The following is a 13,539-nucleotide window of genomic DNA, read 5'->3' as shown; positions in this document are numbered from 1 at the left end:
GGGAATCTAAATTAGTGCAATTTAAACCTTTGACTGTGCGTGAAGTGCTGCAGGGGATTCTGGTCAGCAAGGGAGATGCTGAGGGGACATCCCAAAGTGGATGGTGTTTGCTTGCTGCTTATAAATTAATTTATCGAGATAGGGTCTGGTTGCTACAAGAGAAATGTAAGCTGAAAAAGGAAAATGCTAATCTGACTTCCAGACTGGCCCTGGCCCAATGCCAGTCAATGTCTTGACTGATCAAGCTCAAAGCTATCAGCCTATTGCTGAAAAAAGCAGCTGTCCAGAGGGCCTGGTCAGGGTAAAACTGAAGAACTAGCCAGCCGGGGCTTGAAGCGGGTAAAAACCCAGCTCCTATCTCAAAAATGGGAAATTAACCCTAGTAAAATTCAAGGACCTGCACAAAGTATAAAATCCCTTGGTGTTTTATGGAATGCAAAGAAATAGTCCATTTTACCAAAAGCTAGAGCTAAAATACTAGAATTTGCAAACCCCACCACTAAGAAGGAGGCCCAGAAATGTACTGTCTTGTTTGGATTCTGGAGACATCATATTCCCCACTTAGGTAACATTTTACAACCTCTGCATGCAGTCGCTAGAAAACGCTATGACTTTCACTGGGGAGAGAAAGACAGCATGGCATTGGAACAAGCTAAACAAACAGTGCAACTGGCCCTGGATCTATGGCCCATACGGGATGGGCCAGTAAGACTCCAAGTAACTGTCCTAGATCAACATGCTAATTGGAGCTTTGGGCAGAAACAAGATGGGAAGAGGGTACTTTTCGGGTTTTGGACTCAGAAACTGCCAGAGGCCGGAAAAGCTTATAACCCTTTCAAGAAGCAATTGTTAGCTTGCTATTGGGCTTTGCTCGAAATGGAACACCTTTGCTTCAACCATGATGTTTTTATGAGGCCTGAAATTGCTATTATGACCTGAGACATGAGTTCCCCCAAAACCCACCAGATAGGCCACACTCAAGAAAGTAGCACCGTAAAACAGAAATGGTACATACAAAACCAGGCTAAGCCAAAACCAAAGGGAGTATTACTTTTACATGAGGATGGACAAAACTTGACAGCACAGGAAACACTGAATAAGTCCTGCAGATACAGAGGGAAACACCACCCCGTGTTGCCCGTCAAATGGGGCAAATCCTTTGAAGAACTAAGCCCAGAGGATCAGAAATATGCTTGGTTTCCTGATGGATCCACCAAATACATTGGTGGGACCCGATGCTGGAAGGCTGTGGCTTATAATCCTCTTAAAAACATAAGCGTTTCTGATGAAGGAAGGGGTGGGAGCAGCCAGTTAGCTGAACTAGTAGCCATCCTCTGAGCTATTCAGGAGGAGACCAGAGGGATTTGTCACTTGTATACCAACTCTTGATCAGTAGCAAATGGTCTTACCACCTGGGTGCCCCACTGGCAACGAAATAAATGGCTAATTGGGAATAAAGAGGTTTGGCGAGAACAATACTGGTAAGGTATCTGAATCCTGGTGCACACTACCATTATCACTGTGTTCCATGTTTGGTTTTGTTGTTGTTGTTGTTTTTTTTCTAGCCCTGAGATTGCAGTGCAATCTCAGCTCACTGCAACCTCTGCCTCCCACGTTCATGAGATTCTCCTGCCTCACTCTACCAAGTAGCTGGGATTACAGGCATGGGCCGCCATGCCCAGCTCATTTTTTTTTTAAGACTCAGTCTCACTCTGTTGCTAGGCTGGAGTGCAGTGGCGCGATCCGGGCTCACCACAACGTCCACGTCCCAGGTTCAAGTGATTTTCCTGACTCAGCCTCGCGAGTAGCTGGGACTACAGGTTCGCACTGCCATGCCCAGCTCATTTTTGTATTTTTTGTGGAGACAGGGTTTCATCATGTTGGCCAGGATGATCTCGATCTCTTGACCTTGTGATCCACCCAGCTCAGCCTCCCAAAGTGCTGGGATTACAGGCATGAGCCACTGCACCCGACCCTGTTTTCCATGTTGATGCTCAGGCATCTCTGCTTTTTCTTGACAGACTATTTAATCAGCAGGAAGATCAACAGGTCAAAATTTCCACCCTAACTGCAAACTTGAATGCAGGTAAATGGATTGCAACATGTTCAAGCCTTGCAATGAGAGGCATTCTAGTGTATGGTGGTATAATTGATAGCGATTACCAGGGAGAGTTAAAGGTCATTTTACACAATACCACTCCAGATTCTTTTGCTATAAAACCACAGATGCTGGTTGCTCAATTGTTAGTGGTACCTTGTCCACAATCAACCCCTGAGGAAATCTCTGCCCAACAGAGTCTACATGCAGAACTGGGGGTTTCAGCTCCCCTCGTTGCAGGTAGCTTAAATCCTGGAGTCAAAATATGGGTACAGTATCCATCAGATCCCGATCCTAAGGCTGGTGACCTTGTAGCTATGAAAACAGAAAATGAAGGCATAGTACCATTTCCTAAAGATGAAAAACAATATCATGTTCCCCTCCATTTTTGTTATTACAGGGAATAACCTATCTACTAGTGGTCAGCACCTGTGTCTTTGTGTCTGAGGCCAAGAATAAATTCATCACCTGGGTAGCCACTGCTGCAACAGAAGCCAACCGCAATCAATGTTGGCTGTAAGTTGAGTTGCCAGAGGCCGCCAAAAATGGGCAAACTTGGAGAATCATCCCTGACAGTATTTCTGAATTGCTATGTTGTTACCAGTGGGGCCATAACAACAACACTTGCAATCCAACCTGGACTTCCTTTGACCACACTAAGGAATCTATCTTTGCCAAGTCAGACAAAAGGTGAACTGCACCCTCACCTTGTATTGAAAGCCTTGGTATCCTGCCCAATAGTCCTGGAACCGTATATTTTGGAAACCTAATGTGCTGGTGGCCGGATTCCATACAGCCCCTGCTTTGTCTGGAGGTAGTAAATGACTCCTCTAATGTTTCTCTGTGGTTTCTCCAGTCAATTGTCAACACACACTCCAAATCAACAATATCGCGCCCAGTGAACCACAATCCCTTTTCCTATTTTAATAAGAAATTAGGGCCGGGCGCGGTGGCTCAAGCCTGTAATCCCAGCACTTTGGGAGGCCGAGATGGGCGGATCACAAGGTCAGGAGATTGAGACCATCCTGGCTAACACGGTGAAACCCCGTCTCTACTCAAAAAAAAAAAAAATACAAAAAACTAGCCAGGCGATGTGGTGGGCGCCTGTAGTCCCAGCTACTTGGGAGGCTGAGGCAGAAGAATGGCGTAAACCCCGGAGGCGGAGCTTGCAGTGAGCTGAGATCCGGCCATTGCACTCCAGCCTGGGCAACAGCCTGGGCAACAGAGCCAGACTCCGTCTCAAAAAAAAAAAAAAAAAAAAAAAAAAAAAAGAAATTAGTACACTATGATTATGGTAGCTCCACTGCTGTCCCCAGGGGGGCCCTCTGGGTATGCAGATCCTATGGGTGGTGATACCTGCTGCCGCTTTTGATGGGGAGATGTACTTGGGCGTGGCCATTAATTTCATTCACTATCCGCGATAATATTCCCCTCCCCAGTAATCTAGATGCTTACAAACATGGCTGGTTACAGATGCGCTGGCCTCCCTGGTGGTGGTACCCTATCACAGTATTCTCCCCTGCTGTCTGTACAATCCTGCTTCAGCAACAGATTAAAACATTTACCTTACATGTAGAAAAAGCTCTTAATGATAGTACTGGCCTTATGTTGTTATCAGATGAATTTGCTCAGCTGCGTACTGTTGTGTTGCAAAATCAAATGGCATTAGAGATGCTTACCAGAGCCCATGGAGGGGTTTGGGCCTTGCTGCATACTGAATGTGGTGTGTATATACCTGGCAAGTCTTACAATATTACTCTGCTTGCAAAGCCATGTTGGGTTTAATTTTTATTAATTGTGCTTTTAATTCTCCTGTGCTTACCCTGTGTCTGTAATCTATATCAACTATGTGTTCCCTGTATATCTGTGAGGGTATTTTAATACAATTGAGTATCCAACTGAGGCCAAATGTAGTGGAAAAGTTAAATATTAAATTTGAACTCAATTGAACATGGACACAAACAATGGTCACCAAGTCTCGGAACAGGTTGTATGAGTCCCTTTAGGCGTTCATCCAGCGTTGTCTCAGAGAAATTTCTATTTCAAACTGTTTCTATAGGTTAGTTATTTAAAAACAATAGCCAAGCACAAAAACAAGTTAACCTTTTTACAGGTGTGAGCCACCATGCCGGGCCTTGGATGGGGTTTTTGTGGGTGCTTTTTTGTTTTGGATGCTGTTGTTTCTTTCTGTTTGTTTTTCTTTCAGTGGTCAGGTCCCTCTTCTGTAGGGTTGCTGCAGTTTGCTGGGGGTTCACTTCAGGCCCTATTCATCTGGTTCACTCCCGTGCCTGGAGATGTCACTCAAGAAAGTTGGAAAACAGCAGAGTGTCTGCTCCCTCCTCTGTGATCTCTGCCCTCAAGAGGCACCAACCTGATGCCAGTAGGATTGCTCCTGTATAGGGTGTCTGACAAGCCCTGTTGAAGGGTCGCCAGGGGATAGCACAGGGAGCAGAATCCATTTAATGAAGCACTTTGACTGTTCCTTGGTGGAGGAGGGTGTTTTGCTGAGGAGAAACCCACTCATCTGGGTTGCCCAAATTCCTCAGAACTAGCAGGAGGAAAGGCTAAGTCTGCTGGTCCACAGGGACTGCAGCCACCCCTCCCCCTAGAGGCTCAGGCCCAGAGACATCAGAGTTCTGTCCCTGAGCCCCTGGCTGGAGTTGTTGGAGTTCCTGCAGGGAGGCCCTGCCCAGTGATGAGGGACGGGTCAGGCCTGAAGAGACATTCTGGCCACAGTCTGCCACAGCTAGTGTGTTGGGCTGTGGGGGACACCTCTTGAGACGAAGCTATTCAGTTTCCCTGGATCTAGTAGGGGAAAAGTATAGCCAGGAGCTATGGAGATGGCTACTGCCCTTTCCCCACCCAGGGAGCTGAGCCTGTTAGGCCGTTTCGAGTCCCAGTGCTGGTTGCTGTCCCTCCCCAAAGAAGCTCAAACAGCTAAGACAGCAGCCAGCTGCAACTGTGGTACTGGTCGCCCCTCCAGTGGGAACTCCGCAGGCTTAAGCAGATTCTAGCTCATAGGCTGTTCATAATCTGCTCAACTCCAGGGTTGTGTCAGGCATAATAAGTCCCTCTTCAAAGGGTAACTTCCTTGTTCTTTGTTCTCAAAATCAACTTCCTTGTACCTTCCGCTCCTAGCTACCTGCTCTGTAAACATCTCTTCTCCCCGTCGCAATCTGTAACCCACATCTCTTCCTTATTTGGAAGAAGCCCTCCTCGCTCCTAGTTATCTGCTCTATAAACAACCTTCCTGCCAGTCTCCATTTAAAACAGCCATTGAGTTAGCTTAGATTGTGCCATCTGACTCCGGCCAATGGGAGCAGGACACAGAAGCAGGGACTGCGTTAGGGATAAAAACCCCTTCCCTCCCTTGTATGCTGTGCTCTCACAACAGCCAGAGACATGACTGGCACCCTTCTGCAGAAGTAAATTTGCCTTGCTGAGAAATTCCTTGTTTAATTGCTCTTTTTCTTTGCGACTCTCAGCTCTTGTTTCCAACAGTTGGGACCTTAGGCTCCAGTGGCGTGGGTTCATGAGTGGAATCTTCTAATCCATGGGTTGCAAGTTTCATGGAAAAAGCACAGTTTCCCAGGATGGATAGCATGCTCACTCATGGCCTCCTTTGGCTGGGTGGGGGTGGGGGCTCCCCAGGCCCATGTGGGTGTCAGGTGGGCTGCGTACCACACTGCTCTTCCTTCCTCTCCATGGGTCACGCCAGCCACCTAGTCAGTTCTGATGAGAGAACCTGGATACCTCAGGTTGTGGTGCAGGATTGACACACTATTATGGTTCTTTTTTATGGGATGCTGCTTCTAGTCAGCCGTCTTCGCCCTGCCCCCACCAATTTTTCTTTGAAAGTCTAATATAATTCAGCTGTGAATCCACCTAGTTCTGAACTTTTTTTTTTTTTGGTTGGCAATTTTTAAAAATTATTATTTCAATCTCACTTCTTGTTATTAGTCTGTTCAGAATTGTTGTTTTTTAATCCAGGAGGGTTGTACATTTGCAGGAATTTATTCATCTCCTTTAGGTTTTCTAATTTGTGCACATAAAGGTGTTCACAGTCACCCTGAATGATCTTTTGTATTTCTGTGGCATCAGTTGCAATATCTTCTGTTTCATTTCTAATTGAGCTTATTTGGATCTTCTCTCTTCTTGGTTAATGCTGTTAATGGTCTATCCATTTTGTTTATCTTTCCTAAGAGCCAAGTTTTCATTTCATTTATGGTTTGGATTTTTTGGTGGTGGTTGTTTCAGTTTCATTTAGTTCTGCTCTGATCTTTGTTATTTCTTTTCTCCTGCTGGGTTTGGGTTTGGCTTGTTCTTGTTTCTCTAGTTCCTTGAGTTGTTATCTTACATTGTCTACTTATGCTCTTTCAGACTTTTTTGATGGAGGCTCTTGATGCTATGAACACTCCTTTTAACACCACTTCTGCTGTATCCCAGACGTTTTGATAGGTTGTGCCATTATTATTGTTCCGTTCAAAAAATTTTTAAATTCCAATCTTGATTTCATCCAATGATCATTCAGAAACAGGTTGATCTTAAATTTAATATTTAATTTAATGTCCATGGTTTTATTTAATTTCTAAAATTTAATTTCCATGTATTTGCATGGTTTTGATGGTTCATTTGGAGTTGATTTTCAATTTTATTCCACTGCAGTCTTAGAGACTAGTTGATATAATTTTGATTGCCTTAAATTTATTGCAACTTGTTTTGTGGCCTATCATATGTCTGTCTTGGAGACTGTTCCATGTGCTGATGAATAAAATGTATATTCTGCAGTTGTTGGGTAGAATGTTCTGTAAGTATTTGTCAAGTCCATTTGTTCTAGGACGTAGTTTAAGTCCACTGTGTTTTTTTGTTGTTATTGTTGACTTTCTGTCTTGATGACTTGTCTAGTGCTGTCAGTAGAGTATTGAACTTCCCCATTATTACTGTGTTGCCATTTATCTCAGTTCTTAGGTCTAGTAGTGATTGTTTTATGAATTTGGGAGCTCCAGTGTTAGGTGCATATATATTTAGGATTGTGATATTTTCCTGTTGAACTAGTCCTTTTATCATTATATAATGTCCCTTTTTGTGTTTTTTATTTTTACCTGTTTTTGCTTTAAAGCCTGTTTTGTCTGATGTAAGAATGACTACCCATTTATAACTATGTTATCTTTGACAAAGTTGATGATAACGATCAATTGGGAAGTAACTTCTTATTCAATAAATGGCGCCGAGATAATGGACTAGCCATATGCAGAAGTTTGAAACTGGACCTCTATCTCTCGCCATGTACAAAATTAACCTAACGTTGATTAGAGACTCAAATATAAAATCTAAAACTGTAAAGTCCCTAGAAGAAAACCTAGGAAATACCATTCTGCACATAGGTTTTGACAAAGATTTCATGATGGTGACTCTCAAAGCAACTGCAACAAATACAGAAACTCACAAACAGGACCTGATTAAACTTAAGAGCTTCTACACAGTGAAAAAAACCATCAATAAAGTAAACAGACAACCTGCAGAATCAGAGAAAATATTTGAAAACTATGCATCTGAAAACGGTCTAATATCCAGAATCTATAAAGAAACATAAATCAACAAGCAAAATATAAACAACCAATTAAAGAATGAACAAAGACATAAACAGACACGTCTCAGCTGGGCACTGTGGCTCACGCCTGTAATCCCAGCACTTTGGGAGGCTGAGGCAGACGGATCTCAAGGTCAGAAGTTTGAGACCAGCCTTGCCAACATGACAAAACCCCGTCTCTACTAAAAATACAAAAATTAGCCAGGCGCGGTGGTGGGTGCCTGGAATCCCAGCTACTCGGGAGACTGAGGCAGGAGAATCGCTTAAACCCGGAGGGTGGAGGTTGCAGTGAGCAGAGATCCTACCACTATACTCTAGTTTGGGTGACAGAGCAAGACTCCATCTCAAAACAAAAACCAGATACTTCTCAAAAGAAAACATACACAAAGCCAAAGAGCACATTTAAAAATGGTAAACATTACAATTATTAAAGAAATGTAAAAAAACCCCACAATGTGATATTGGTCAGGTTGCAGAGCAAGGGGAATGTAAGTTAGTTCAGCCACTGTGGAAAGAGCAGTGTGAAGATTTCTCAAATAACTTTAAACCATTTGACACAGCCATCCTGTTACCAGGTATATACCAAAAGGGATATAAATCATTCTACTATAAAGACACATGCACACATATGTTCACTGTAGCCCTTTTGACAATAGCAAAGATATGTAATCAATCTACGTGCCCATCAACAGTTGACTGAATTAGAAAAACGTGGCGCCGGGCGCGGTGGCTCACGCCTGTAATCTCAGCACTTTGGGAGGCCGAGGCGGGCGGATCACAAGGTCAGGAGATCGAGACCATCCTGACTAACACGGTGAAACCCCGTCTCTACTAAAAATACAAAAAACTAGCCGGGCGAGGTGGCAGGCGCCTGTAGTCCCAGCTACTCGGGAGGCTGAGGCAGGAGAATGGCATGAACCCGGGAGGCGGAGCTTGCAGTGAGCCGAGATGGCGCCACTGAACTCCAGCCTGGGGGACAGAGCAAGACTCCGTCTCAAAAAAAAAGAAAAAGAAAAAGAAAGAAAAACGTGGCGCATGTACACCATGGAATACAAGTCAGACATAAAACAGAGTAAAATTACGTCCTTTGCAGCAACATGGATACAGCTGGAGGCCATTATTATAAGCAAATTAATGCAGGAACAGAAAACAAAATACTGAATATTCTCACTTATAAATTGAAGCTAAACATTAAGTACACATGACTCAAAGAGGAAAACAATAAACACCAGGGTCTACGTGAGAGTAGAGGGTGTGAGCAGGGTGAGGATCAAAAATCCAGCTATCTGCCAGGCACGGTGGCTCACGCCTGTAATCCCAGCACTTTGGAAGGCTGAGGCGGGCGGATCACCTGAGGTCAGGAGTTGGACACCAGCCTGACCACCATGGTAAAACCTTGTCTCAAAATACAAAAATTGGGCCAGGCGCGGTGGCTCATGCCTATATTCCCAGCACTTTGGGAGCCTGAGGCAGGCAGATCACAAGGTCAGGAGTTCGAGACCATCCTGGTTAATATGGTGAAACTTGGTCTCTATTAAAAATACAAAAATTAGCCGAGCATGGTGGCATGAACCTGTAATCCCAGCTACTCAGGAGGCTATGGCAGGAGAATCACTTGAACCTGGGATGCAGAGAGGTTGCAGTGAGCCAAGATGAGGCCACTGCACCCCAGCCTGGGCAACAAGAGCAAAACTCCATAAAAAAACAAATAAATAAATCTACCTATCAAGCACCATGCTGACTATCTGGCTGATGAAATAATGTATACACTAAACCCCAGTGACATGCAATTTACCCATTTCACAAACCTGCACATGCACCCTTGATCCTAACATAGAAGTTGGAAGAAAACAGCACAAATAAAATAAAATTCAGAAATTGAGTAGATGGAACAACGATGATTTTAAAAAGAGCTTTTTTGGTTTTCAAAAATACGGATGTTAATAGATGTTCTGGATCTTCAGCCTCGTCTTGGACCATGAAGAATGGAAAACGAATGTCAGGGGTGATGGAGCAGAGATATCCCTAAATGCTTCCTGAAGCTTCCATGCTGGCCCAGGTATGCCTAACTCCCAAGTTTTTATGAAAAAAAAAAAAATTACTTAGGTGTTTTAAGTCATTATGGATAGATCTCAATTATTCATAGCTGAATAAAGGAAAATGAGCTGTTGAACTTGAACAAAAAATAAGATATTTTGAAAAATTTGCTCCAGTTACAATTTACCAATAACAATTACAGCTCTTTGCCAGGTGTGGTGGCTCCCTCCTGTAATTTTAGCATTTTGGGAAGCCGAAGTGGACAGATCACCTGAGGTCAGGAGTTTGAGACCAGCCTGGCCAACATGGTGAAACACCATCTCTACTGAAAACACAAAAATTAGTCAGGTGTGGTGGGGTGCACCTGTAATCCCAGCTACTTGGGAGGCAGAGGCAGGAGATTAGCTTGAACCTGGAAGGTGGAGGTTGCAATGAGCTGAGATCATGCCACTGCACTCCAGCCTGAGCTTGGAAAAGAAAAGTGAAGTGACATCTTCTGTGATGTGTTGTAAGGAATTGAAAAGTTAAATAATATAGTTTTGATTTATGAACAGATTTAGAGACAAATGGAATATAAAATTCAAAAATAGTATGAAATATATATGAAATGTAGTGTATGATAGATGCAGCAGTAGTGAAATAGGAGATGTGCGCTCAATGTGTCTCACTGGAGACTAAAACCCACAAATATGCAGTGAGGGCCTTGTCTCCCAATGTTTTATGTTTGCACATCTGATGTTTCCACATGTGAGAGAAGATGTTTAATATTTGACTGTCTTTGGCTGTGGTCTGATGGATGAGTTTCTCCTGACTCAATACACATTGTAACCTGTTCTCAGAGTTCACAGTATGTCTCTTGGTGAACGTAGATGTTACTACTGTCTGGAAAGGTTGACCATCTACAGCAGACACTCTTGCTCTGTTTGGGAATAGGCACATATTGTTTCTGTAGTTATTTTCAGTTGGTGAATTTTCTGGGGGACTCCCCCACGCCCTTGCCCCACATGAGGTAATTGTCTTAAAGCAGTTCAGGAAGAACAACTTTGTGTAGACTCTGGAATGGGCTGCTTCAAAGTAGGATACTCTATATAACCTATATTCTAATATGCAACCAACAGAAGACAGTACACTTTTTTTTTCTTTTTTCTTTTTGTTTTTTAGAAAAAAACTTTTGGAGAAAATAGGCAAGGCATGGTGGCTCATGCCAATAATCCAAGGACTTTGGGAAGCCATGACAGGAGAATCACTTGAGGCCAGGAGTTTGAGATCAGGCTGGGCAACCTAGGGAGACTTTGTCTCTCTATATAAAAAAAGAAATTAGGCCGGGCGCGGTGGCTCAAGCCTGTAATCCCAGCACTTTGGGAGGCTGAGACGGGTGGATCACGAGGTCAGGAGATCCAGACCATCCTGGCTAACACAGTGAAACCCCGTCTCTACTAAAAATACAAAAAACTAGCCGGGCGAGGTGGCGGGCGCCTGTAGTCCCAGCTACTCGGGAGGCTGAGGCAGGAGAATGGCTTAAACCCGGGAGGCAGAGTTTGCAGTGAGCTGAGATCCGGCCACTGCACTCCAGCCTGGGCAACAGAGCGAGACTCCGTCTCAAAAAAAAAAAAAAAAAAAAAGAAATTAATAGGGCATGTTGACATGCAACTAGAGTCCCACCTACTCAGGAGGCCAAGGCAGGAAGATCACCTGAGTTCAGGAGTTCCAGGCTACAGTGAGCTATAATCATACCACTGCATTCCAGCCTGAGTGACAAAGTAAGATGTTGTTTATAAATAAAAGAAACAAATAAAGATTCTTTGTTATAAGAAATAAAACTAATCTTAAGAGGATGTTCTATAATGTAAATTAACAGATGTTTTATGCCTATATTGAAACTTTTGTTTATTTGTTTATTTTTGAGACAGAGTCTCACTCTGTTGCCCAGGCTGGAGTGCAGGGGTGTGACCTCGCCTCACCGCAACCTCCACCTCCCGGGTTCAGCTGTAATCCCAGCCACTCAGGAGGCTGAGGCAGGAGAAATAACATGGTGAAAGTACCAATAAACATGGTGAAATACCATCTCTACTAAAAATACAAGAATTAGCCTGGCATGGTGGCACACGCCTGTAGTCCCAGCTACTTGGGAGGCTGAGGCAGAAGGATCACTTGAACCCGGGAGATGGAGGTTGTAGTGAGCCAAGATTGCATCACTGAACTCTAGCCTGTGGGATGGAGCGAGGCTCTTTCCAAACAAAAAAAAAAAAAGAAGAAGAAAAAGAAAAAAGGAAAAAAGAAATACTTTTATCTAATAAAAGAAATCAGAAGAAGAAAATAGTGGAGAGATACAACATGATCATGAATGCAAATACTCCATATTGTCAAGATGTCAGTCCTCCGTAGCTTGATCTGTGATGCACTACAACCTTTTTTTTTTTTTTTTTTTTTTGAGACGGAGTCTCGCTCTGTCACCCAGGCTGGAGTGCAGTGGCTGGATCTCAGCTCACTGCAAGCTCCGCCTCCCGGGTTCACGCCATTCTCCTGCCTCAGCCTCCCGAGTAGCTGGGACTACAGGCGCCTGCCACCTCGCCTGGCTACGTTTTTGTATTTTTAGTAGAGACGGGGTTTCACTGTGTTAGCCAGGATGGTCTCGATCTCCTGACCTCGTGATCCGCCCGTCTCGGCCTCCCAAAGTGCTGGGATTACAGGCTTGAGCCACCGCGCCCAGCCGATGCACTACAACCTTAAACAAAATTCCACAAACTTCTTTTGGGGCTATTGACAAACTGATTCTAAAGTTTATATGTACAAGCAAAAACCTAGAATGAGTTTACATGTAGAGGCTAAAGACCTAGAATAGCCAACACAATACTGCAGAACATAAAATTGGATGACTGAGACACCACTCAGCTTCAAGATTAAATATAAAGCTATAGTAATTAAGAGAGTGTGATATTGGTAAAAGAATAGACAAATCAGTTGATGGAATGAATGCAGAGCCCAGAGGTAAGCCCATATTAATATGCTGAATGAATCTTTGATAAAAGACTAAAGGCAGTTGTAATGCAGCCAAGAGAATCCTTTCAACAAATGATGCTAAAACAATTGGACATCCACATACAAAAGCATGAATCACAAACATTACAGCCTCACAAAAACTAACACAAATGGATCACCGACCTAAATTTAAAATGCAAAACTCTAAAATTCCTAGAATGTAATTAGAGAAAATCTAGATGACCCGGGATTTAGCAATTATAAGTTAGATAAAATACCACCAGTTCATTTTCTAAAAGTAAAAAATTGATGTCAAATTTACCAAAATTAAGTATTTTTGCTCTATGAAAGACACTGTAGAGAATGAAAAGAAAGACACAGTATGGAAGAAAATATTTGCAAAAGACATATCTGATAAGGATGGTTATCCAACATATAGAAATGGTTTTCAAACTCCACGCCAATAAAACAAACGACCTGACTGAAAAGTAAAAACAAAGAGTGAGCCAAAGACCTCAATCAATACCACACCTGAGGGCAGCAGGAATGAAATAACCACAGGTAAACCGCTGCTTACCACCTGTTGCCCACCTTTCTTTCAGAGAACAGACAGTGAACAAAGGATGCTGGGGCCACAGGAGAAGAAAACTCTATGTCTTCAGATCTGTTCACAGTCTGGAACTTTCATGTTTACATAGGAAGAAAATAGATTAAAGGCAAACTTATTTTGCTATTTGGCCTTGACCCTAATGATCAGACTGTGGTTATCTGTTTTCTCCTGTGGTATGGGAAACTGAGTGAATATAAGCACCAATCACATGCATACATGTCCACA

This window comes from Macaca thibetana, chromosome 19 (assembly GCF_024542745.1).
Source record: "Macaca thibetana thibetana isolate TM-01 chromosome 19, ASM2454274v1, whole genome shotgun sequence".
Lineage (NCBI taxonomy): Eukaryota > Metazoa > Chordata > Mammalia > Primates > Cercopithecidae > Macaca > Macaca thibetana.
The sequence above is the reverse complement of the archived record's forward strand: the minus strand, read 5'-3'. Positions refer to the sequence as shown.